Consider the following 26339-nt stretch of genomic DNA (forward strand, 5'->3'; position numbering starts at 1 on the left):
TTTCAACTATCTTCGATGCCGTCTGTTTCAACTATTTTCGATGTTAAAACAAATAGACGCCGGCAAAGGGAAGCTAGAATTTTCAGCAATGTAATTTCTGTATACAGTTGAAATAGCAAATTATTCACGGGATCCTCTAAAGAATCTAAGATCAATTGACTCTCACAACCGCGACTTTCCAATAATTCGATCCGGCAGATGTGAATTATATTGCTTCAAAAGAAGCTAATACACCGTATACCTTTCCCAATATTCTTGATCCGCTAGTTTCAATAACTAGCGAAATTCCCGCTCCTCCAATCGATGCTAACTCGAGATGCTTCTCGTTCTCGTTTCCCTGCGCACACGCCAGGCGACGGCGGGATCACGCCAGCTTATTGTCCGCCGTTCCTTTCTTGCTGTTGTTCGCCGAATTCTCCCAGAAGCTCGATGTTGCTGCTGCCAAGAATTCGCCATCGTGCGCCCATGTTGGTGTGTCTGCTGCTGCCAGCTGGTGCGGAACCTCAACAATCGGGCGTGGATGCTTTCATGTACACCGTTCAGCCCGGTAATTCCACCTTTTTACCAAGGGCTTCGTCGATGGATGATTGAGAGCGAGCGCGGCACTATACACGTTCGCAAAAGCAGCCAGCACCACCGTCCTCTTCGGGCCGGGAGTGGGTCGAGAACAAGAACATAAATAACCAGAGACTCGATAATTTTTGGATTTTACCGCCGTGCATTGCCTATGCGTGAGTGCGTATGATGATGATGATGATGTTGGCCCGCTCCTCACGAGCTCTAGAAGTCTTCATGCGAGTGAGTTCGAGTTATCTATACGAGTGGAAAGAGCTTGTCCAATCTTTTCATTTCCCAGCATTCTTTTCCGGCGGCTGTTCGGTGTAGTTGAATTCTTCTGGGTTTCCCCGTAACCGACCGGGAGTGGTGCTGCTTAACTTATTGAGTTCGTTCATTGCCCGGACAACGTTAGCACTTTCCGAATTTTCTCCATTTTCCGCCAAGCGGTGGTTGTTTAGAGAAGGAAGTTGAATGACTTTACGCCGTGGCCAAAGGAAGTGTTCTTAGCCGCCGGTTGCGTTGCGCATTTTGGGCGCAACTGCCTCCATTTTCTCGCTTCTCTGTACGCTTCTCGCCGCTTTCGACATTTCGTTCGACTTCGAACTCAACCCACCACCTGAAAAGAGGGCCACCTCTATCTGTCTCTGCCATTTGGGATTAGAAAGAAAGAAGACCGTGTAAAAAAGGTAAAACCGTGCGCGGCGCTGTGCGCCTCTGTCGTCTGTCGATATCGCTAGTGAAACGATCTTTTTACGCGAGCGTCGTTTGCGTTCCGGACCATCCGTCACACGGTGGGTCGCGGTCGCGAACTTTAGGACAGAGAAAAGGGAGTACGGAGGGGGGGGGGCCCACTTTCTGCATCTGCTGCGTGCCTCGGCAGCGCCACAGCTTCACCCCCAGACACCCGGAGAGAAATGGAACGGCTGGGATGTTGTTGTTGTTGTTGCTGCGATTGTTGCACTGTTTGGCGGTTATGGCGCTTTGCTCCAGTGAGCCGATAACCAACCAGCCGGGTCACAGTCTCTGAGGCCTACTTTTGGCGGATGCGCGCCCCGCGAATTGTCTGTGTGCGCGTGCCGTGGGTCTTGTCCGCGAGTGCTTGGGGCCGCGACCGATTGTTTTTTTTTATTTCCTCGCGAATCGCGTCGCCTCCAGCGCGCCGAAGAAGAGATGGGTGAGATTGTGGCGCTGTAGGCTCGCTGCTCCTCGCTGGCTGGCGCCTTCTTTTGTGACCTCTTTTTATCCCTTTCCTCTCCTCTCTCCGTGCACTCCGTGAGCCGGGAGGCTAGCTTTTTTTTAGGCCAAACAAGCCACGGAGCGCAGCAGGGATAGGGTTTCCTTTCGATTCCTGCCAAAGAGAGAAAGAGAGAGAGAGAGAGAATGGTTAATGGTTGAATGGGCTCCGAAGGGGTTTTTTTTCTGTGGCAGCTGCTGCCACGGCCACAGTGGTGGCCACTTCCGTCGTCACTTATTTCTTTTCTGCTTCTTTTATCGTTACTTGAATGGATCCATTTTCCGTTTTCGCCTATTAGATTCTCCGTTCTTTTTCCCCATTTTTTGTTGGGTTTCTTTCTCTTTTTGCAGCATAGTTTTCCGCAGCATAAACGGGCCCGAACAAAGGCAATCATTCTTATGACGAGCGAGAGCGAGTGGTGACGATAGGGAGGAGTTTGCTTTCAAGTCAAGTTATATGAAGCCAAGTAGCCACCAAGATCCCATTACGTCGATTGTAAAGATGAAGAAGCAATGAACAGAACACGGTTGGTTCTGATCATAATGTATGCGTCTTTCAAGGCCACGCACACGGGGTGCAGCATTGTCTTACGACCCGGACCGACACCGTCCGTTCAGCCTGTTCCAACCAAGTTTTTCTTGTATACTTTTAGAAATCCATCCCTTGAGAGGCGCCACTTGAGGTAGCTACAGAAATGCAGCGCCAGTCTACTTCGTGCACCTTTTTTGCGTATCGATCGGGTGACGATTCGCTGTGTCGGCCACTATCAAACGGTGTGTCTTCTGTGGTGGTAGCTTGCCAGACAGGCCAGACAAGCACAAGAACTCACAAGAATGGCGCCCAGGGAGGGTCCAGGGACCCATCCGGTTTGAAGGGAATTTGGGTTAAATTTGACAGCTGTCAGAGTGGGAAATGGTATTTTTCGAACTGGGCAAATGGGTGCCCGCGCGTTGAGCCTAGCGGGGGCCCTCACTCACCTCAGGCGGCGGGCTTCCTGGGGTTGTGCCGAATCGAAGTTTAGAATTACGCCGGCTGGGCCTTTGTATGGTTCCCCTGGCGGGCGAGTCAAAATGGTGGTTGGTTTCCATTCCATTCTTCGGTCTGTTCCTGTCGCTCGTGTCCCGATCGCGGTTGCCGTACGAAGGGGAACACACAGCTTTCGGATGGTTTTCTATGTTGCCAACTGCTAGTGCTGCGGCTGTTGCTGCTGCTGATCGCGATTCTAAATTAAGTGTTCGACGTTACACTTTGTACGAATGCTAGTTTCTAAAAATATCTCTCTCTCTCTCTCGGCTTTAATATACGTACTGCTGCTGCGAAGGTGGAAAAAGCTGATGAGGGAGGAAAACACCACCGTCAAAATGCGCACCGAGCCGAGCGACATAAGAACACTTTGTTTACTTATAGGCGGCCAGGCCAGGCGAGTGGCAAAAGTTGAAGTTTTTTACGCCGTTTGGCGATGCTGGCAGGTCACTGCTTAACAATCAGTGAGTGTACGCCAAACAGAACACCGGGAACTCCCTCCAAGATTATCCAGCATAACTAATGCCACGAAAGCATTGGTAGCAGATGGCCATTTGGTGGTAGTACCCGTTTGTTGTCGCATCGTGCCACAGAAGGTATCTCGCTGTCTCAAAGGGGGGAAAAGCTTGAGAGAGTTAAGCTCCTGTGCTTCAAATAGCGGTTACTATTGTAATAGCTGGCTGTCGCTGGTGCTGCTGCTGCTGCTGCTGCTTCTGCTTATGTTGAATATGCATCACTTGGATGTCAGGGCAATGGAGCAGCAACGGAAGAAAGCTGCGAAGAAATGCGACTTATTCTGGAACAGAGTGGAAGCTCCCTGTCTTGCCGATACTGTAATGCGTTCATTCATTCGCCTTCTTCCCCGGTTTTGTCTTTCCGGATCCCGTGGGCAGAGCTCTAGAAGTCTGGACCACAACGTGACACCCAACATCATCCCGGCTTGGTTTGTTCCCGGGGATTAGTTCCCCATCCCGTTGACCGACCGCCACCACCTTCGCAACACGTGAATGGTGAGCGTTACCTGGGGTGAGCGGCTTCCATTATTGCCTTAGTGCAGTGGCAGTGGAACGTGAAAAACTAGCTCCTAGTGGAACTGGGGCTGGATCACGTGGACCACCCGGAAGCTCCTCTGTGGGCACGGACACTGCATCTTGCGTGCGAAAGGCAGTTCAAGATGATGCCCCGGTGTACCTTCTTCTTCGTTTTGCACGAAGAGGGGCAATCTCGTGTCTCCTGGAGTCTGTGTGGCCAACACAGCACACAGCGGTGCAATTTGATATGGAAAGCGAGGCCTCCCAGAAGCATATGAAGCGGACGCCGAGGAAGAGCACTTTGGAGGAACGATGAATGGCGCTACTACAACTCCCTCCTCTACTAGATCCGACATCCGACGAGTGTGCATATCGTGTGGTGTGGACGATGCAAAATGGACGATCACAGTGGTGGTTTGAAAAGGGTGGGCTGGTATCCCTGGTGGTGATGCCTCTTTCTCTCTCTCTCTCTCTCTCTCTCTCTCTCTCTCTCTCTCCTTGCGAGGAAGCGAGCAACACGTTAATGTGCAATGCATGTCAGGCGGCAAAGGTGGAGCAGAGGAGCGTTTTTTTCATGTTTTTCTAAAAATAATTTTCCAATAAAAAGCCGCATGGCCTGGTAGCCAGTCGGCTGGCTGGTGCGGCGAAGGTGCAAAAGTGAAAACCGGACCTCCTCGCCCGTCACACCCGGCCCCGGTGTACGGCAGCAGCAGTGGGGCGTATATTGCGGTTGCTCTGGTGGTTGCCATTCGTTGCAAGCCAAGCAACATGTGCATGATGGGGGCTCACTAGACCTGGCAGGGGGGGAGTGTTGAGTGCAGGAGAAGGACGTAATGTGTATGGACCCCGTGCTATGATTAAGTGTAGCTGGTAGAAGGTGGATGTTTTTGGTGGCTTTAGAGGTGCCAGACGAGGAGTTTCATCGATTTTTATTTTTTACAAACTTGAGCTTGAAATAGTGTTGCAAATTGTGAATCCTGGGTGGAGAAGAAGATCAGATGAGGAGTTGATCTTGAAGCTAGAGCTCAAAGTTTTGCTGCACTAGGTTATATGAATATTTCATTGTTGATTTGATGGAGTATAAAACAAAGTTTGTTGTATATTCATAACTGGAGCGTTATTAACAACATTCTCCGATGAAAGTTGTGGCCATGTTCACAATACAGGACAAGGCAATCTTGCTCTACAGATTGCACTGTACCTTGGTGATGAATTTATCTAACCAGCTCCTCAGATGACCTAAAACTGAGCGGGCAATTACGTATTGTGGTTCAAACTCCTTGGAAACTCCTTTGTGTGGTTGAGTATAAAAGGGGAATTCGGAACCGTTACGTCCGTTTCCAAGGATCTCAAATCCGACAAATGATTGTCGGTCTCTAAAGCTATTCCCCTCTCTCTATCGCTCTGTCACTGCACTGATTCCTTGCGGTATGTCCTGTGATGGCTTTTTCATCTACCACCACGCCTTGTAACGTGAAGTTTCTGGTGAAAACCGGAAAGAAGCCCTATTCCGATTGACGTTGGGTTGAACGTTGGAAAACTTTACCTTTCATTCAACACTTACCAAGGCAACGGTGACGGTCGTAGGGCTTTCTTCGGTATTCCGTTTGTTATGCGCCCTGTGCGGTGATGCTCAAACTTCAAAACGGGCCAACCAGAATCCAAGTTCTCGTTCCGCTTCGCTGTCGGTTGTCGGTGCCATTCGTCAGAAGCTTCCAAGTCATCATCAGTTGGGCAACTTCTTTACTACATTGTAAGCGCACGATTCCTCGCACCGGATGCACGGTTTCGGAAAGAGTTAAAGTGTTGCAGCATGCTTAAGATGGTGGAGCAAGGCGTACCCGACGCCCCGGGGCATTATGGTGAACCTTGCCAACAAGACACATATGCTGTTGCTGCTGTTCCGTCGGAACTGTGGCTCCGGGTTGGTGGTCCTTGTTTCCGGCCCTCTCACTCCCAGTCGCTTTCCTTTATTTGGAGCAGATCTCTGGCGCCCCAAAAAACAATCGGGAACACAGAAGAGTGAAAGTCTTGCGTGGTCTGCGCTCTCCAGGATGGGAAGGGAGAGATGGGCCCTTTGGCGTCTTGCGAATTCCGTGTCCCAAGCCCCCATTCGCTTCCCTGGAGGCCCTGCTGCTGCTGCTGCTGCTCATCTCACTCATTGGTTGATAGATTATCGTGAAGGCCACCAGCCCCCCTCCACGTCACTGGCTGAGGCGGGTGGCCTCAATTCTTCGTTTGATTTGTGACAATCTCATACAGACGCACACAGTGTACAGTGCTTGGCACAGAAAGGTCACACGGCCCCAAAAGGGGGCCACCCACATGATGGAGCGGAGCGGGTAGGGCCTTGGGCTTGGGCCCTGGAACTCCATTATCTTTCGCAAGAAATGCTACACAACATGCAGCACCATTCCTCTATACCCGGCGCCACCCTCTGGGGATGCATTCGAGGTCAGAGAAGAGAGAGAGAGAGACTACATTAGGCGGCGGTAGTGGGAGTGGCCCATATGCTAACTCTCCCGCAGTGTTGCTGTAGAGAAGAGATGGAAAAAGATGATTTTTCCGGAGCCGCCACTCTTGTCGGTGATCGCTGGGTGGCCATCAAGCCATTTGTATGCTTTTCCTCCCATGCTGCGCGCAAATACAGCAAAACAACACGAGCAAATGGATCGCACAAAATGGTGGCAAAGTAAAAAGCGCTGTTTGTGGGACGGTCGGTGGGTGGTGATCTGTCAGTCGGAGCGATCAATTAGAGGTATGAGATGGAATGAGAGCTCCACTTACGTGTCAATTGTATCCTCTCCTAGTGTGCTGCTAAACATACGAAATATATAACGCCACCTATACGCTTGGACATCCACAGTTCCTGGTTCGTGGCTGGTGAGGACCACGATCTCCTACGATAACGCCAACGTGCGTGTGCGTGCTCGTTGTCCTCCACCTCGAATGGTTTCGCGTGGAAAATGTTTAATTTTTTCCCCGAAATGAAGCTGTTTTCCACGAAAAAGGAATGTTGTTTTCCACCTTGGTGGTATATGGTGTGTTGTCATGCAGGCAGGAGCGCCGGCTCTGGCTGGCATGTCGGCATGTTGTTTTCGTCCGCCCCTGGGAAAAACAATAATTAGACCTGCGGGTGCTTTCACTCAGGAGCAGATGCCGCCGCCGGGGGGTGGGTGATGGTGTGGGCGTCGTACAGGGGACGAAAATGGTTTGTGGTTGCGTAGAGTTAGGGATCGTTCCGCTCTCTGCCGTCAACACCATCACAGCATGAAGGACAACGGTCAGGGAAGGTGCTAGAGGATGCCATTAATCCCTTACCCTAGGCCTGTCTGGCTGTTGTTGTTGTTGTTGTTGTTGTTGTTCTAAGCCTTCCATCAATCATGGTGCCGCAATGGTGCGCCAGTGGCTGAGGAAATGTTTTGATTGAAAACCACGAAGACGCGCGACAGTTTGTCAATTTTTTGAAGACCAAATCATTATAATCGCTACCGAACGTTTCTAATCACTTGTTTGTCTTGTTGTTTATTTGTTGCTTATTTTACTCTTTTTATCTTCTTTTTAGGTAAGCATAGTATGGTCCTGTAACACGCGGCCACACCGGGAGACAAGCGAGGAAGAGAGTGAAAGAGAGAAAGGGGAGTCACAGACAGGCCTAACCAGATCCGTTTTTTCCTAATCAACCTGGTATCGCACAAAACCGCCACAATTTTGGAGGTATTGTCAGGTAAGCGAAAACGAAGATGAAAAGCCATTCTGTTCCGTTTCGTTTTTCCTTTTTCTCGATGTATGTGTCCGGACGGTGACGATGACCTTAGTTATGATTTCAAGTTCCACCTTCAAACGAGAGGCACCTTCATTGGAGTTAGTTACTCGCTTCTTCAGTTCGTGGTTTCTGTCTTCTTCTGCTGACGGTTACTGTAACTCTTTCATCACATTTCTGCAATTGTGATAACTCGATGGCCCTATGACGATAGTTCTCTTGTCAGAAAGGTAAACCAGAAGTTATAAAGTTCTCGTTGGAACCAATATCTCTTTCAATTAAGAGATACGCACTACAGAACCTCTTGAAACAGTCGGTTCACACAATCTACGACCAAAAGTCGCCGGATAACAAGTAGTCGTCCCCCAAAACTTTGCAACGGACCTCACAACCGGACGATCGTCTATCGTGATCGAGTATTCTTGTCCCATGACTCGCTAGTGCCACTGGCAGCCGGTGGTACCGCTTACAATACCACTGAAATGAAACCGGCTGACCACAAGAGAGCAAAAAATAAAAAACCACCGAGACACCAGTCCTTCGATGGCATTCGATGGCAAACGTCATTCGCCTTGAAATGTCATACACCAACTCCTCCGTGCACAGTGACTGCCTGCGTGTGTATCTATGTGACAGTGCATACCTCCTCCTAGCCGGTCGATCTCTGAGCCTTGACGAAAACGAAGCCAATTTGGTGTGGAGTAGACCGCGCGCGCGCGCGCGCGACCATTTTGGTGGTCGACGACATATTGACTTGACATGCGTAGGCACCACACGACCAGTAAGCCACAGCAACACTTGACGCGCTCTATCCGTGTATTTGTGTCCGTAATGGATCTGGTTCTGAGCACCCACAGCGACAGAAGCGCCTGCTGTGTCTACTGTCGTTCGACGCATCTGGTGTAGTGCGATCGTGCTCTGCTCCGTCACCCTTCTCCACGCACCTCCCATGGACGCGAGGAGAAGGGGGGTCAGGTTTATTAAATTTCATTTACTTGTTTACCTTCTAATCGAACTTTGGAACGTTCGACTCCATCGTGACAAACCTCTGATGTGTGTCCGACCGCAGGTGACGTCGATTCGAGCTCCAAGTCCAAGCTCGAACGTACAGTCACATGATGATGTGTTGTGCTGATGGTGGCGGTGGCACGTCGTCAAGTTGCTTTTGAAGCGCACGATCGCTTGGTGCTACTAGGCTAATTAAACTATTGGAGTAGAGCTTTGATTGGGAAACACGTTTTATTGTACTTTTGGAAGATTCCATTCCGATTTCGGGTCTTGGATAAAACATCAAGAAAGGGGTTGGCTGTTAATGTCATCGACAACGGCCCGGTTGTTGTTGTTGTTGTTGTTGATGTAGTGTCGGTTGTCGCACGATGTTTGGCCTCAATTCGGCGTTAATCCGTCAGGTGTTTGCGTAACACGGTGGGTTTGACACGATTGATGGCGTGTACGCGATGGTCTGTGCCTCACGCGACCACCAATCTATTGCTGGTTCTGGCTCGATCGGGGCGCGATGGTGGATTAGTTGTGGATCGAACTAATCGATGGTGTGTTGCTGCTATCGATGAAGGGGTTTGTGGTGGTCTGTCTCTTCCTCACACGAACGATCGATTGCCGATCGTGTCCAGTTCCCCTTGTTCCAGTTCGAATATCGCCCGAGGGGGCTGCACGAATGGAGTTTAGCCCTCCCGTGGCAACGGAATGGATCGACGTGTGGCACACGTGCGTCTGTGATGACCGAAATACCGAAACACAACACGTCGCCGTTGGCATTGCGTTACTCGAATGTAATTATTCGCCCAAAACCGAACTGGGGCCGGTGAGGACCAAACTCTTCGGCCCCCTTTCCGCTGGTTTAGCATAATCCTGTTAGGGGAACACGAGAGGCGGGCTGGCATGCTGGATTCGGCATCGCTTTGTCGTCGGGGTTTTGGGTGCCGTTTGCCCTCGGCTGGAGATTGTTGTTTTTGGCGAGAGCGTAAACGGTGGTCTGCCAACATCATGGCACACTCGGTTACTCGGCAGAGCAGCTTAGCGGTGATGGTTGGTTCTCTGTGGGTTGGTTCTTAAACCTGCCTCAGCAGTGCCAGTAGAATGTAGTTCGTGGCGTGTGTGTTTGTTGGACTGGCGATTACAAGTAAGCTCGGTGCGGATAGGCTCTTCTACCGGTAAGGGCTTACGTTAATTCGGTTATAAAAAAAGGCACACTGTTTTGTTGCTTATTTGTGTTGTCGAGCAAAGCAGTGAGTGAGCAATTTGTATTTGCGAATGTTAATATGCTACTATAACATTTGCAATTCTGAGGAAGGAAACATAAAACATGCATTATCTAAGCTGTAAAAATTAATGTTCTTTTGTTAGAACTTTGCTTTTTGGAAATGAAAATTACACAATCGTTGGGAGCATTTTGAATTGAAAATGAAATTTGTCATTAAGATTGGAAAATTTTAGAAAAATGCTCTTCAATGACGGGCAGATAAAGTGTTCCATTTTTCAGAACCAAGATCGGTTCGATATATTTTCAAAACAATATTTGTTTGAGTATTTAGAGAGTGACTATAAATTACTATTTAATGTACCTTGGAGTTGTCATACGTCGATTCATCACACAGTTTTAGGAAATATTCTAAAAAACAGTTTGGTTTTACGAGAAAAACAATCAAAATAAATACCACAAAAACACATTAAATAGGTCTTCCCTTTAAATCCGTTTTTTATGTTTTCCCTCCCAAGGTTTTTTACAATTCTCCCCTCGCCCGGATGTGGTCATAAATTGATAAGAAAGATGCCAACGCGAGTGCAGGCACACAGTGCCTGCTGAGGCGAACCGAGTTGAGGCCATTTGCGCAAAAAAAAAACCCCGTTTTTAAGGATTTTGTTTTATGTTTTTAAATGTCACCGCACATGATGTTTGCTCGTTAATAATGAGCTCAACACCCGCCCGTCGGCAGGAACTTGTTGTAGAAGTAGTTCGCGAGCGAGCTCAAAGATAATCCACATTTTAAGTGCAATTCGTGTTTCCGAATCAACTCAAACTGTCGATCCGTCCCAGAACTTCAGCCCTCCTGCGAGGGCACAAAAAAGTCGCCAGTCGGTTTCGTTTTTTTTTCTTCTTGCTTTCTGAACGCAAATGCCACCGCGTGCGAGGCGTGCTTCGGTCTGGTGCGCGGAAGCTTTTTTATGCAGAAATCTTTCGCAACCATCTTTTCATCAACAATAAAAAGGACTCCTGCCTTAACGCGGCGGTTCCGCAGGCGAATGATTTCGCGAAGTTAAAAAGGTCAGACCAACCGGCCAGAGCCAGTCCCCGAGCCAACCAATGGCATCAATATGTCACGAAAGGCAGGGGGGACCGTATCGCGCACCTGGTAGGAGGAGGTGGCGGCTCTCCTTGGGTTTAACGACAATCCAGGGGTTCTTGAGGAGGACTCGTCGTTAAAACGGAGACCCTCCGCAAGGATATCGCGCATTTCGCACAAACGACGAAAGGAACAAATCACTTCCCGCTCTTTCTCTCTCTCTCTTTCGGGCATAAGTGACGAGTGACTCACGTACAGTTTTCCCTCCAATTTTTCCTTAACCGCGTCACACCAACCGTACGTCCGTTATTTTTCTCTGCTACCGCTAGCCTACTGCGTGGCAAACACAAAGAGAAGCGGTGCCAGCAGGGCACCAAATTTGGACTTCCCATTCGGTGGTGGTGTGGTGTGTCTGTGTATGTGTGAGAGAGAGAGTTTGATGAAAGCCGGAAAAACCCACCGAACCGGTTCTAGAATGCGCTCCTCCCTCCGCCAGGCTGTGTTTTCCGGGTTCGCTGAGTGTTCTCAGGCCAGGCCGGTTCGCCATCAGCGCGCCGGCCAAACATTATTTCCATGACTCACAGTGCCAGCTCACAACGTGTGCCAACACGTCAGCTCGACGGCTTTGCCACACAGATACACGCGCCAACCGGCTTCTCCGACCGTCTGTTGGGAAAAATAGTTGGGGAAAACACATTACCATTGCTGGTGGTGGTGGTGGTGGTGGTGGTGCTGACGATGCCGCCTTGGAAAACCTTTCCCTCTGTTTTTCTTCTTCTTCTTGAGGGCGCCAGGCAGCCCCGTGCCGTTCGCCTTGTTCCGTTTATCGCGCGCGTCGCCAAGACAATGGGAATTTTCCCCGGTTCCCCGAATGACGTCAACGTCGTGTGCGGGAAAATAATCCTGGGAAAAGCGCTGGTGCTGCTGCTGCTGCTGGTGCTGCTGTGTGCGTGGCCACAATCGTCCGCGGAACACAATGATTACCGTGGCTTGAGATCACGACACGCGGGATTGGGATGAGCTTCGGCGACGACGACGGCGGCCTATTACCCCGAAGGATCCGGACACTCGTCCCCGCAACAAAGGAAAAATGCCCCGGGAAAATGGGTTCTTTGTTTGCCTGCCGGAGGGGCTGGCCTTTGGATCAGCCGAGCCGATCCGAGCCGAGCTTTCCTCGAATTACTCGTCAAATGAGTTTGGGGACCATCATTATTCGTTATCACTCGAGGCGAGGCGGAAAACTTTGCGGGAATGAAACGGGGAAAAAGCAAACAAATCAACCCCCATTCCGCCGAAAAAAAGAAAGCATTTCCACGCCGGATCAGAACTCAATACACAACGAGGATTGTGGCGTTCCGCGATTGGGGTTTTTTTCATCGATATTGATCAACTTGCAAACCAATGTTGTATCAATACCCGGAGCCCTTTCTGCTGATTCCTAGAAAACGGTGGAAAATCCCGCTTTTTTTTAATTGGAAATCAATGTTTCCAGTTTGCGTCACAAATAAAAAAAAAACTTTTGGAAAACGTGAGCACTAAAAAAGGAAGTTTTTTGCACGACTTTAGCTGACCCTTTTTCGTGGCCGTCGTCCCCCGAGGGGAGGAAGCTGCTTCATCCCTGCGCGCACTCGCTCTCTCTCTCTCTCTCTCTCTCTCTCTCTAATGCACTTGGTATGTTGGCAACATTTTATCTCTTCGTTAAATGGGCCACTGTTGTATGTGGCGCAAGGGGTTTGAAGGGACGTTGGTACCATCACCACGAGTAGCGCGCGAGTTTATCATTAGCAATTGGAATTACTTCTGATGTTGCAAATGTTGTTGTGATGCACGAAAACGGGAGGGCTCGCGTAGTGGAAGCAGCGCGTTAGTCATTCGAGGTGTGCTTCGTTTGGTTTTTCCTCGCATTTTCCGAATGCAAATAAGTATTGCGGAACGATTTTTCCATCACATACACACGGTGCCCGTATGTTCCCTATAGAACCAAAGCGAAAACAGACAGACAGTGAGTGAGTGACGGCGTGTGTGCATGCATGGTGTGCATGTATCGTGGGTTCCCGTGTGCCCCTGGCGTACAGGGCACAGGCCTACATTGTGCTTAAATGTTTCAAATGTTTTTATGATCCTTCCATAAACTCCAGTGGGAGCACTCAATGTGCGACAATGTTGCATGAGAATTCTCGCGTAAATGCAACGGCGGAGTCGCGGAATATTCCTGCTTGATTCCTTTCTTTCCTACCAACGCAATATGCAATGGCGTGTGTTCGATGGGTAAATCCAATTTGCTGTGACGGATTTGCACGAAATCAGTCCGGGCATAGTCAGTCCAGTCCGTTGGTACATAGAGCCTGGGGTATTACTTTGGTGGGGGAATTCTACGAGACACAAAATCTCTTCTGTGCTGCTGCTGCTGCTGCTGCTGATCTTGCCGGAATGTCCGGTTTAGTTTTATCGAATTAAAATGAATGTCGCAACTTACGGAAGGCTCAACATACATTTCTTTCTACCATTTGGCTTTCGAGAGGTACGTTATGTGAATGGCTAACGTATTGTCGAAGCGGATGTCAAGGATTACAGTGCAAAAGACTTCCGTTTTGACGGTGTGGTGCCATTGCGGGAATTAGGCCCATCATGCCTGCTAGTCGCTAATCGCATTAAATGGTTCAAAATGTGCTTAAAGTATGCATACGCTTTCAAAACTCATGCTCCATAGGCGCTTTCTTGAATTTTTTTTTTAAAACAAACTGGATTCCCTGCTCGGTCTGTTATATTGAAGAAGGTTCTTTGAGTTGAGCCGGAGCTGGTAATAGCTTAGGAGTGCTTCCATTGAAATGCGCCTGTTCCGGTACGAAATGAGAGATCTTTTGTCGTATTTTTGGCAAATATTTATCCATATCCAAATATTTATCAAGAATGTTATTGGTTAAATCAAAAAAATTCTGTTGATTTTTTTTACATAATATCTTAGACACATCCATCATCCTGATTGATAATCTTTATGCATGTCATTTTCAGACACTTTTCTTGAGTTTTTTTTATTATTCATTGTTCAGTTTTCCTTACTGTCTTAATTATGCAGATTTACGAGCAATTTAGGGGATTTAATTTTGATTGTTGTTGTCTTTTTGGTTAGAGAAGATTTCTGGTAAAGACAATTATTTAGGCTACGTCTCTTGGTCAATTGAAACAAAACCGACATCTATTTTTAAGGAATCGACCTCAGCGCCTTGGCTTTTGAAATGTTAGACGGCCAAGCTTCTCCGTTTGGACCAATGCGTGTTGTTCGGTGGTCGCAAAGAGCATCTACCAGAAATATTTCATCGTCTAATGATGCTTCTCGCCATAATGTAACTAGTAACATAAGTCAATAAGAACGTCACTGTTCCTCTGTTAATTCGTTCGCTCGCTCGCTCGTTCGATCGATGATCTCAATATTCCAAATTGCTTGCCTGCCTCATTGAATCGACCGCTTTGCCGTTGTTCCCTGACTATCCCTCCTCCCCCAAACGGTCATCATTACTTCCGGATAACGATTATTAATCGACGTCATTCGTTAAAGTGTGTAAAAGGGTCACGCACAACCCCCTATCGTCCGGGCAAAGGATAAAGCAAGTGTATGAAGGGGTTGAACACCAACCAATGGTATCCAATTTGGGGATCGGAAAACGATAATGATAAATAGATGAAATGGTGCGGGGTCACCAATTTATCACCGATGCGCGCTCTCCGGGAGGGGGAACCCAGTGCCGGCGGTTTTGGAGGAATTTGTGGTGTATAAAAATAGGGTTTCTGTCGAAAACAAGGAAATGCGTTCGTATATCCTAGCTCGGCTTAGCGCAGCTCGCATTAAGGACAAATGGCGTTTTCAAATGGTGTGCTCAGCGTTTGTACGCAAGAAAGTGGAGCGTTTTAAGCGTTTTTTGAAGAATTGAAATGAGATGCTGGCGATGCTGCTGCTGCTGGAGAGCGTTGAGCCGGTATTTATCATGTGAGAAAGGGGCGCCCAGTGTCGGTCTTTCATAAATCACAGTTTACAATAGGGCCAGCATTGTGAGCCCCTGGCCTGGCCATTGGTCAAAAGAAAGAAACGCACCGAGCAAATCCTCTTTCTAGCGAACAAAGATCCAACCGAGTATTCGTCGGAGCGTGTGCTTGTCCTTGACTATTCTGGGACCACCCCACCCCGTAATGAGTGATGAGTCTGCTCCAAAGATCCCAAGCATATTTCGTGTGTGCCAGGCACAGTGAGAGACGAAGAGACGAACTGTTTGTCCTTCATCGACGTGCTTCATCAACATTAATGAGCGGAATGTTTTCGTGGAAATTCGATAACGTAACAATCTCCTCCGTTCCTTTTCATCCGAGTGCTTGTCCTGTCCATATAACGTTCCGTTGACACCCGTTGAGCCCTGAGTGTCCTTCGGATTGTAATTGTATCACGCGTTAGCGTTGTATATTCCGACGAAATCCGACATCCAACCTGCAGGCGTGATGTAATCGAAATCCAAATATCTTCCAAGGTAGGCAAATGGGACACAGAAACGTCCAGAGGGCTAGAGAGAGAAAGAGAGAGAGTGTTTGTATGCATGTGTTGGTCAACCGTGGGTGCTGTTGCTGGACTGGTGCTGGTCGGAAGCTGGCCGTGTCAACCCCGGGATTGATTGTGTAACGATGGTTTCCTTCAATTACATGCACGCTCTCCACCTCTTCTCTGTCCACTACCATCAAGTCCTTCTTCCAGTTTTCCCCCCATTGACTCTGTTATTGATTGACGGTGGAATTCGATATAGAGGGAGAAGGACGGCTCGCCTGTCGGGACCACCTCGTACCGACGACAAGCACCTTCGATCGTGACGATAACACATCCCTTTCTTGGAAGGACCCTTACCTGGTAGAGAGAGTGCAAGGTTACGTGCACTTGTTGCGCAATAGAAGCCAGCGCAGCGCTAGGCCGGAAGTGGGTCCCGGACTCTCGGACGTGGAAGCGGTCCTTGCTGTGAGGTGTAACTTTTTTCAAGGTAACGTGTTCTGGCTGTACGAGGGCGAGCTGTAGGCTCCAGGACTCGCTGAGGTCAGGAAGTGGGCAGGAAATTAGAGTCTGTATTTTCCACAGCAAAGGTTGGCGCTTGGCCGTTCGGGAATCCACCGTCAAGGCGCTGGATTTTACTGGGCTCTGTGTGAAGCTTTTTGCCCGGTGATGGGGGCGGTGTTCGTGCTTCGTGAACACTTTCGCACGAAAAGCCTTGACTTCCGCCCTAGCCTGGTGCGGGCCTAGAGCTGGATGCTTGTTGATGTGTGGTGGTAGGTCTTCTTTCCTTCAAGGAGTCGGCTAAATGAACTTGTTTGTGAAGCGCGCTCTGGTATGGGCGGGCGTGAGGGTGTGTAAATGTAATTTTCTCCGGTATGAATTCTATTTTTATGCTGGCCCTCTCTCCTGGGCTTCTCTATCATCTTCTTCCGTTTGCTCATCAGCGTTCGCTCACGTATTGCGCCGACAGACAGAGGAAAGAGGAAGCGGTAGCAGCAGCACCAGCGAGCGAAGGACTTGGCTGCGGAAGTAAGCAAATGTAAGGGATGAGAAAAGGACGCAGTGCAGTGCAGAGAGACAGAAGGCGGGAGTGAGAGAGATTGGTGCACGGGGAAATGAAAATCCCAGCGCAAAGAAAAACAATATTTGGTTCAATTTCCTATGAATAATTCAATAACGACCACCACGGCACCGCCATGAAGAGACCATGGGCAGGACTTTTCCAGCCGGAACGGAACAACCGGTTTCGCTATCGCGCCTTGGGCACGTCAATCATTTGATTTCTAAATGCCTCTCTCGGTCGGTCGGCCGGTCGGTGGCGCGCTGGATCTGCAAATTTCTTTCGCGCGCGCGCGCGCGCGCGAGCATCACAAGCAGAGGCACTCCGTTTTCCAGCATAAATTATTAATTATTAGACATGTTTGTGTGCTGGTGGCGTAGATCGTTTCCAGTGGTGTCCACATTATTAGCAGGTGGCGCCGATGACGACGATCGTTTGACGTCGTGTTTTTATGAGTCTAATACTAATCTTCGCGCGCCCAGAGACACCGACACAGTAAGTGAGAGTGTGCGTCTGTTGGCATTATCTTGATGCTGAAATGCGCATTTCTCTCTAGCGATTCGCTAGCTGGCGCTTCGTTGAAAGTGTTGTGACGACGCACAGGCAGTTGATCGCACGGCCGATCCTCACGAGCTGTCGTGATTTGCTTAACATTTTGATGCCTCAACTACCTCGCCACCATTTCTCTCTCTCTCTTCAGCACAGGTGCGCCTCAATTGTTGTGTTGGTGCGCATTCAATGCTTCTGCAACCTTGCTGTGGCTGTGGCGCATCGAGTCGATTCGAGTCGAGTCGAGTCGAGTCGAGAGTGCAGCAATGAATTGCACATTATTGGGCAGACGGACCGGACCACCTGGTGGCCAACAACGTTGCAATCGACGGTCGGTGTTGCTGGACAGGGGTTAGGTGGTGTGGGTGGGTTGCCATTTGGCTCCGGGGCGATGAATCCATTTAAAATTTCGAAGATCACCGTGTGCCGCCGTATTTTGTTGTAGGAGGCCACTCACTCACTCACCCATTTATCACTGTCATTGGTCGTTTGTCGTATGGCTAATAAGTACCATGGTGATGGCGATGACGGTGAATATCGGGGTGATCGAGGGCTTTTCGATGGTTGGATGTGCGATTTGCATACCGAGCAACCGACCGAACGACCGGCCGAGGAAGTCAATTGAACGGTTTCGATGGAGCGTCATCATCAATCAGCCCAGGTGAATGATGATGTTAATGATGATTTGGCTCGAGCGAATCTCGGAGCAGTTTTTGCGATCATCCAGTGGTGTTGACGCAATGGATCCCCGTTTCGGACTTAGCTTGGCCATAAAGAGGTCCGTTTTGTGCACATCTTTGTTTTGATTAAATAGTCAATATTGTTTTATTTTCTAGAATAACATAGTATAACGTAGGACTTTAAAATAGGAATAATCTTAGGTATTGTTTGTTTTAAGGATTCTAAAAAAAAATGTTTTGTTTTTGTCTGTTAAGCATCTTACAAGTGTTTTCATTTGCTCTACACCTCGATTTTGACGTCATATTTACGATTTGTCGGCATACTTAGTGGAATAAAGAGAGACTTATGTATATTTCAGCTAATCCGACAACAAAGTCTCGCCTTATGACGTAAACAATATTCAATAAAAAGTATTCACAAAGTGAAACCGACCGACCTGTTGCAGATTAAAAAAAATGAATTCTCTTAATCTCCTTTTTTATATCATTAAATGCGTTGAGTCTTGGAGTTATCGCAACATTTGGGACAATACTATCAATCATTTGGCAAAAAACACAAGCTACAAAAAATTAAATACGTAAGCCTCTCCCCCCCTGTTGAAAGCAATCGGCCCAATGATGGCCAATCGTCATCGTATTGGACAGGAATGGAGCGCTAACAGGTGATTAGCGAGTCATCTCAGTCTCGGGCGACCGTCTTCGCTCCTTATATGTGACCATAAATGGTGTTCGCGTTTCAGGTTTGCCTACGCACCGCATCGTTTCTCAATTTTATGACCCCCCCCCCCCCCCCCCCCCACCTCCCCCTTTCACCATATAGTGATCACGAGCAGCAGCAGCAGCAGAAGCACTTTTGGCCCTGGCCCTATGCATCCTTTTATTGATAGCCTGCGTCTGTCCCTCCTGTCGAAGGTTCGCTTAGTTAATTTGTCACGATTCACAGTCTAATGCCGATGGTGGTGTGCTGGTGATTTGTACCCCACCGTCCGTGTGGCCACTGGTTTCGTTTACGAAGCACTACCGCGTTGGAGCAGTCCTTGACTCACTGATTCCGTTGATCTGTAGCCGGATTGTGGCGAAACTCTGGGTTGTGTTGGGATGAAGCGCAACCGACGATACCGAATCGATAATTCATTCGGTCCTGTGGGAGTTGTGTCGAGATGATGCGATCAGACCGCAAGCTGGCTGCTGGGGTGCAGCTGGCAATCCCGAAGGGCACGATCCATAGCGCGCCCCAGAGCTCGTTTCGAAAGTCTATGCCGCGATCGTCGCCGTGAGTAACCTTCGCATTTGAAGCCGGTTTGTGAAGAAGGCGAGGCCAGGACCAGGAGGGTGCCTTGGTGTGGCGGCGACGGCGGCTGGATGTTGCTACCCACGGAAGTGAAGGTTGCTCTCGGTGGATCGCTGGATCCACCAAGTGTACCAAAGTGGCCCATTTTGTAGTACCGCCCTGCTTCGTCTTCCCGCAGTATTCCGGTGGTCGTGGGCTGTTCATAAACAGCCAACGTGTATTTGGCTCTCGAAAAAAAAAGGCAAACAAACAGATTGTCGCGCGCGTGCTCTGGCAGAAGGGCCGGGATAATTGTGTCACTTGAAGCGAAGAAAGCAGGGTCTCAGCAGCTTCGACGCCAGACACGCGATCTCACTCACTCCTCGCCAGGGCTACGGTGTCTAGCGTTTGAATCATGATCGCAGCCTAACGTTGTAACAATTTCTGCGTTTTTCTTTTCTCCTTCTTCTTGTGAACTCTTCGCTCTGCGTTACTGGACTGTCTGGAAGAGCCTGTCTTGTTTACTATTCGTTTCCTGCACGATGCTCAATGCTTGAAATGTGGCTAGCGCCGGACGCGCGCACTCGTCGACAATTGTTGGTGGCTGGAGGGGCGCGCGTCACCATTTTCTTCTATGTGGCGCCTACGGTGATTTCCCGTGAGGGGAGGAAATGGAGCCTAAGAGTCTTCTTCAGACTCCCTCCTCTTCCTCCTTTGTAATGTGGATGACTGTTGGGAAAACTGTCTTTCTTGGCACAGTTTCTTAGTTTCTTTCTTTATTCTCTGTCTGTTTGTTGGGCCGAATTCCGTTAACCACCTTTCGTCTCGTTGGTGCCGCTTCTCATCGTCTCGAAGAAGAGTGTGCCCTTCCGGGCTAACTGGTGCGTCGTACGTACTAGCTCCACTTTTTCCGGTGCGTGGTATTTATATTTTTTTTTTGCTGGTTTGTGTTTAGTTTGTTGACCAATCACCAATCTTATCAAAGTGGAGCAAGCTTAGAAGGGGAAGATCAATCGTCCGCAGTTCGTCCCGCAGCTCAAGACATGATAACGGCAACTGTTGTCTGTTTCGCTTAGAAAGAACTTCACTATCTGTCCGAAACTCGCTGGTGCTGGGTCTATGCGCGACACGAAAGACGCGACACAAACAACGCACCTCGTATCGCGGTTTTTGATTCCTTCGACGAACGGCAGCTGTGTCACTGAAGCATAAAAAAAGCATTAAAGTCAGTCAGCCAGCTAGAGCTAGAGCTCGGCCGTGCGTAACTAGCGCTTGCGCCCATTCCGGAGCATCTCAATCATGCTTTGAAATGTGCGCGAGATCACCCTCTGCGTTCCATCATAATGCCACGGAATGCTGTGAGTGATGGCGCGTTATCAAACATGTGGCCGCGAATCAGATTTTCATAATTCACCCAACATCAAAACAACATTTGGAATTTCGGGATAGAGTGGGAAGTGGAAGAGAAGGCATTCATGGAGAGAGAGAGAGAGAGAGAGAGAGAGAGATGTTTATTCCGCCATGATCCTCCATATATGTAGCGTTTTGTGCGTTTGTGTTATCATCTGGCTCGATTAATGTTGTGGGCAGATGTCTAGTGTGGTTGTGTGCGTTGATGGAATGGATGGATTTCGCTATCAGGGGCTATCTTAAATTAACCACCTTGAACACCCCCTCTCTGGCTTCTCTGGCTCTCTACTGTTGGAGCTCTGTAGCCACTAGAGTGCAGCAGGCACCGGGCAGCAATATGTTATTCCTTCCTTCCAGTGGATGGCGAATTTGCAATAAGCTTTCCAACCAACTCTTTCTGTTGTTGTTGTGGTCCATTACAAATTCGAGCCTCGGTTTTTTTTTGCCAAGCCTCTCGGCACACCAAGAAAACGCAGGAGGAGGAGAAGCGATAAGTGTGGTGATTCCTATTCGATTCGCTTCGGAAGGTAAAGCTTGCTCGCTTGTTTGGTCGTTGGAGGTTGAAATAAACATCCATCGACAGGAGCAGCAGCAGCAACAAACAGCGAGTGGTATGCTTGCGGTGCTGGAAACAACACATTCGTCTCGAAGGAGAACAGGTCCACCTCGCGCCTCACGCCACCGCGCCATCGGAAGGGGTCCGCAATCGTGTTGGAGGCGTTTCGGTGGAGCTCGGGTTCCCTTCTTACCCCTTTGGCGACACGGATTAATTATCGATCAAGTGTGAGTGCGAGTGTTGTCGCCAGCTAGCCAGCCAGCAAGTTGTTGTTTACTTGACTGCGTGGTGACCAGTGAGCGGTATAAACGAGCGATCGAGCGATTAAAAAGGTTGTACCCATGGGCCGTCGGGTCGGACAAGCCGATCGATGGTTCTATCTTGCCGTCCACCTTTTTATACACGCAGCAGGAGTTGCTCAAAGGGATGCGTCCTCGGCAGGACCTCGACTATCTTATTTATCAATGCTGTCTATGTTTGGTCCTTCTACCAGCCTGGACTGTCAGTTGCTCTATGCTGACCGACCTTAAGATGTCAGTATTTTATAGCTTGCAGTTGGTCTTTTCTGAGCCACTGTTGTCTCTCAATTTTTTGTTCTTATAAAAATAGTTCATTAGTCATTTCTTTTCAATAAATTTTGGGATCAGTCTAATGTGTTGTCCCTGGTGCTTCTTCAACTTCTTCTACGTTACTGTACAGCTTCACACGAAATGACGCAAATCTAACGCGTGTGACTTCTGCCAAAGCTTCACGAGTCACATCAAATACTGTGACTATCACGAGATGTCCGTATATCTTCTTTTTTTCCTCTATTCAACAAACTTGGGCCTTAGACTCTATGCTTGCTCGGAGCATTCGCTTGCCATGTTCACCCATACAGTGCAGTCAAGGCTCTAGTATCCAGCCTCTAGTCTCTACGTTCGGACTTAATGCTACGGGGTCGGTCTTCGGTCAAGGGCACGGCGCCAAATCTCGTTCTTCCGGTGAACCTGCTTGCTGCTTAGGAACATGTCCAAACGATCCTACAGTTTCTTTGTGCAAATTCTTCGCAGTGTCCTTGTCAGTGATTTATTGAGCTAAAGAACTGTCTGTATTTATAGTCGAAGTTTTATTGTTATTAAGTTCTTATATGAACAAGTTTTTGTAATAAATAGTAATTGCTCATTTGATTGATAAACATCGAACACACATAAGGGTGAAGATTCGCAAGTCTGTTGAATGTTAATTCTCAGTTAATTTTAATGGTTTTTATTTCTGTCTTGAATGTCAGCGATTGAAATCAGTCAATCGCCCATCAGACTGTTAATCCTGCTTCTAGTGTCTTAGCAAAAAGCAGACCGATGGAGAGACACACTGCGCCACCGTGCGCTTGCCATTAACATATTTTTATCTACCCTCTCGACTCTATGGAACATCCTTTCCATGGTTGGTTGGTGTGATCCCCCTAGAGCGGATAACGTGGTGGTCCCCCGGTGGCCACAAATTGTTTGTTTTCTTGTTTTCGTTCATCGTTTGGGGTGGGTTCTCGTTATTTTTAGCCCAGCTGATTGCTATTGCTGCCACAAACATCATCAGAAGAAAAGACCGGTAGTGGGTCGTTTGAGAAGATGGTTTGAGCTGCCGTGACTGCCCTGATTGCCCCGGCAGGAGGTGCAAGGTGCTGCGTTTTATGAGGTTCTCTCACTCTCTCTTTCCCAGTGGAATCCGAAACGACGATACAAAAGCCTCCAGTCATTATTTGGCCATTTGCGCTGCGTGCTGGTGGCCTCCACGAAAAGCGGTGAGGTTCTCCAAAGGAACAACGTTCGCCACAGAGAGACAAAGGAGAGAGAAAGATTGCCTTCTTCGGTCTCTAGACCCAATCGGTTAGCCAAGAAGCAGCAGCAGCAGCAGTAACCGTGTGCCGTAACATTCCTGGCGCACTTCTCGGAGCATAGGACAACCTCCTCTTGGCTGCTACGGCCGGCTCCCAGGCTAAAGCATCTCAGGCACTCGCGATCACGCACGCCAACGGGAGAGGAGACACTCTGGGTGGATTTTGCGGGATCCCGTAAATTGTCGTAAATATCGTTTCGCTGCACGCAATTGGCCACCACCAGGGGGGGTGTGGAGTGTGGAGCAGAGACAGATAGACATACTACTAAGGGGGGGGGGGGGCATAGGTCGAAAGGAGGGCACTTTGGCACATTTTAACCTCCTCGCTTGCCTGCCTGCTACCGTCGTAACATCGTCAACCGGCGGCGCCACCAAATGTGAGAATGCAAACCACACCACCAGCTCGTTCCATCTCCCTGTCCCCCAGAATGTTGGAAAGGAAATGGTGCCGCGCGCTCTCCGCCTGTGGTATGGAGGCTCGAAATGTTTGATAAATTGTTGTGCGCGGTGTGCGAGACCCCGACGAGAGAGAGAGAGAGGGCACCTTGGGCCTGGCGCGCTCGTTCTGGCCAATATTTGCCGAACTACCGGAAGCCAGCTCCTCTCGCCTTCGGGCGCCGGTCTCATTCCATTAGCCGGCTAGCCGGCCAGAGCCACAACCAGAACCCCTGGAGGCAGCCATGGAAGGCATGGCCTCTGGGCGTGTCTGTGTCGATGTGTTTGGTTTTGCGGAGTCTTAATCATCTTTTTCCCCCGGACCAAAACCAAGCCCCAAAGCCGTGGCGATGATGGCGCATCATTCTGTGGTGATGCTCTTCTTCTCCTTTGTTCTTGCTCTCCATCCAATCACCCCTCACCTTCCCTTCCGCATCTTCCCTCCTATTGTCTTCAGACCTCCAAGGCAACAAACCATCGGTTCTCTTTCGGTTCTGCCCGATGGTGCCTGGCAGGCGAGGCCGGACGGACCGTCCCGGTCTCCCGGTCGTGTCTGTCGAAAAATTTCTCCGGCATGACCTTGGGGCCATTGACTTGGCTGTGTGTGCGCGCTCAAAGTGGGAATGATGGTGGTGGTGCGTGGGAGTAAAGTAGGTGGAGTGTAGGTGGTTGATTGAAGGGCGGCAGCGGCCACGATGGTATGCTTCAGAGGCGTGTGGGAGTTGTTTACTCCGGGCGGGAGTGCCTTAGGCGCGTTCCGTTCCGTTCCATTCTTATCTATCAATAATGCCTTGATCGATAGAGCCGGGAACAACCACATAGGAACACAGGAACACAGGCACACAGAAACAATATGCGCTATTGTTGCTTCGCTAAACGTGGAATTGAGTTTTTGCTTTGTCAGGCATGCCGACGACGACGACGACGACGACGACGAGGAGTGTCTCTCGCCAACCAATATCCTCAAGGAAATTGAGGATGGGTTTTTTTTATGTACAGCAGCAATGTGTGTGCGTTTTGGGGGGATAGAATGGAATGTACAACGGAGTTTAGATGGCAAATTTCAAAATTCTGGCGTTGTTTTTTGTTGGATGATGCTTCGTTTCAAGAAAGATGTTAATACTGCCACCTTATGATGTACTGCTTTGCATCTTTCTTTGTAAATTCAATTCTATCTTATTTAACAGAAGTTAAAAGTACAATTATTGGTCTTTTGGCCTGCAAGAGAAAATGCTGCCACAGCTCGCGATCGGTATTTTAGTATTTCCTGCGCACCAAGGATCAGATCAGATCAACCATTGCACCATTTCATTAAAAGTGGAATAGATTTCTCTCGGGATATCAAGCATTCAGCACAAGCTACAGAACGAACGCCATTTCATCAATAAGGCGTTATCATGTCCTGTTCAAGTGCTTGCTCTGTTAACGTTAAATAGATCAAAAATATTTGCCACCACAAGCCAATGCTTCACTGTTGATCGCGATGCTAAATTTGTAGAAATTTTCTCGCGTCAGCAGAAAATCAATCCGCGAGAGAACCAGGACCGCCATATCACGCAGCAACGGGCAGGGTGTTGGGAAGTGATTCGATTTATTATCACATTGCCCCTTCGCCTCCCTTCACTGTAACACCACAGCTTGGTGCGTGCGTTTATGATTTCTACGACTATTTGCTCTCTATCGATTCCATCGTGTCATGCCCTCCACACCAACACTGGTGCTGCGCCGTGTTTGTCAATATGCGTCGATTCACTTTGAGCACGGCCGCGGGTTTATGATGCGCGATATAGTTTGCGCGCTTCAGCGAACCTCGAAATTGCGCCGCACAATTGCCAGAGGTCACACCGTCGAATGCGGTGGCAGAAGCGCTACACCCACCCGCGGAGAGCAAATGAAATAAGAAGCCAAAGGAAGGGGAAGGATGGAAGGAAGAGCGATCCACCGCGCCAACCAACCGTCAGCCCGTTTTGAAGACATTTCCGTGGATGGCACGAGAGAAGGAGAAAGAGAGAAAAATCGCCGGTTTTGTGATAAGATACACTGTTGCATGTTGCTGCTGCGGGTGGGTGCAAGACAAATTATGCTATCCAAAGCGAAACATCGGTCGCGCGTTCACAGACAACCACACCGAGCAAGGTATAACATGATGGGGTCCGATGATGGAAAGCGAATGTGGACGAGTCGAGTGGATAATGGCAACGCATTTCGCGGTGTGCCCCCCCCCCCCCCCCCCCTGGGGCTACCCTCATGTCATGATTTCGTTTGCTGCGAAATATCCAATTCAATTGCAAATGATCGAGCGAGATGAACGCGCGTTCCACAGGCCGCCGATGTCAAGTGTTGGATCTCTTTTTTGTTGTTGTTGTGAAAGCCACTTGGTCACACTCGGTGCTCCAAGGAGAAGGGGCTACCCTGCTTTCGTCTCCATCGTTTCGTGTTTTCTTTCCCCAAGATCCTTATAAGGTGCTGCTACTGCTGCTGTTGTGGTGGTTGGGTTTGCTATCCATTGATTGACATCACCGGGGTGAAGACGAGATGCGAGATGATTGTATCCCATGCGCCAGCTTGAGGTGTATTGAAGAAGAGTTTGATAACATAATTAGAGGCTCCTTAAGTGAAAAAGATAAAAAGATAGAGAGGGTAAAACAGATGGTGACACGACATAAGGAAGTAAGGGCGCTCTTCATCACGTTGTTCAGCGCCAGGATGCGCGCAATAACTTGTTTGTCACATTCCATACCGCATGGACCGCGCCCGGCCACAACTTTCTCAATCCAATCCATCCACGGCTGTTTGTCGGCCGCGCATTGCTGTTGTGTTCCGCGTGCTGTTCCGACGAGGACACTTATCAGCAGCGTAGAGCAGAGTACGGGGTGCGGTGTAGGCTACCTCATCGTGTTACGTGACTGAATGTGAAGAGGAATGTGTTTGTGTGTTGTCCAGATGTGACAAACAAATAGAGGCTCTTTCGCGGCCGGGGGCTTCGATTGCGCAGAGGAGTGCCCTGCCCCGGGGGGAGGAGGGGAGACAGGTTGAACGTGAATTGTTTTGAACGAGTGTGTTTGAAT

At 49.1% G+C, this 26339-nt stretch overlaps 1 protein-coding gene across 11 annotated transcripts in view; it reads left to right on the plus strand.

Moving 5' to 3' along the window:
- LOC126577581 (uncharacterized) overlaps window positions 1–26339 on the plus strand; it is a 56557-nt gene that overhangs the window by 7288 nt on the left and 22930 nt on the right. For 9 of the 11 annotated variants that reach the window (XM_050239316.1, XM_050239310.1, XM_050239311.1 and 6 more), the window contains one exon: window positions 7412–7573. The exons of the other annotated variants lie outside the window; for them this stretch is intronic. The gene's annotated coding sequence lies outside the window, so the exon portion shown is untranslated. The remainder of the gene's footprint in view (window positions 1–7411; window positions 7574–26339) is intronic. 11 annotated transcript variants of the gene reach the window in all.

Source organism: Anopheles aquasalis, chromosome 3 (assembly GCF_943734665.1).
Source record: "Anopheles aquasalis chromosome 3, idAnoAquaMG_Q_19, whole genome shotgun sequence".
NCBI classification, from domain to species: Eukaryota; Metazoa; Arthropoda; class Insecta; order Diptera; family Culicidae; genus Anopheles; species Anopheles aquasalis.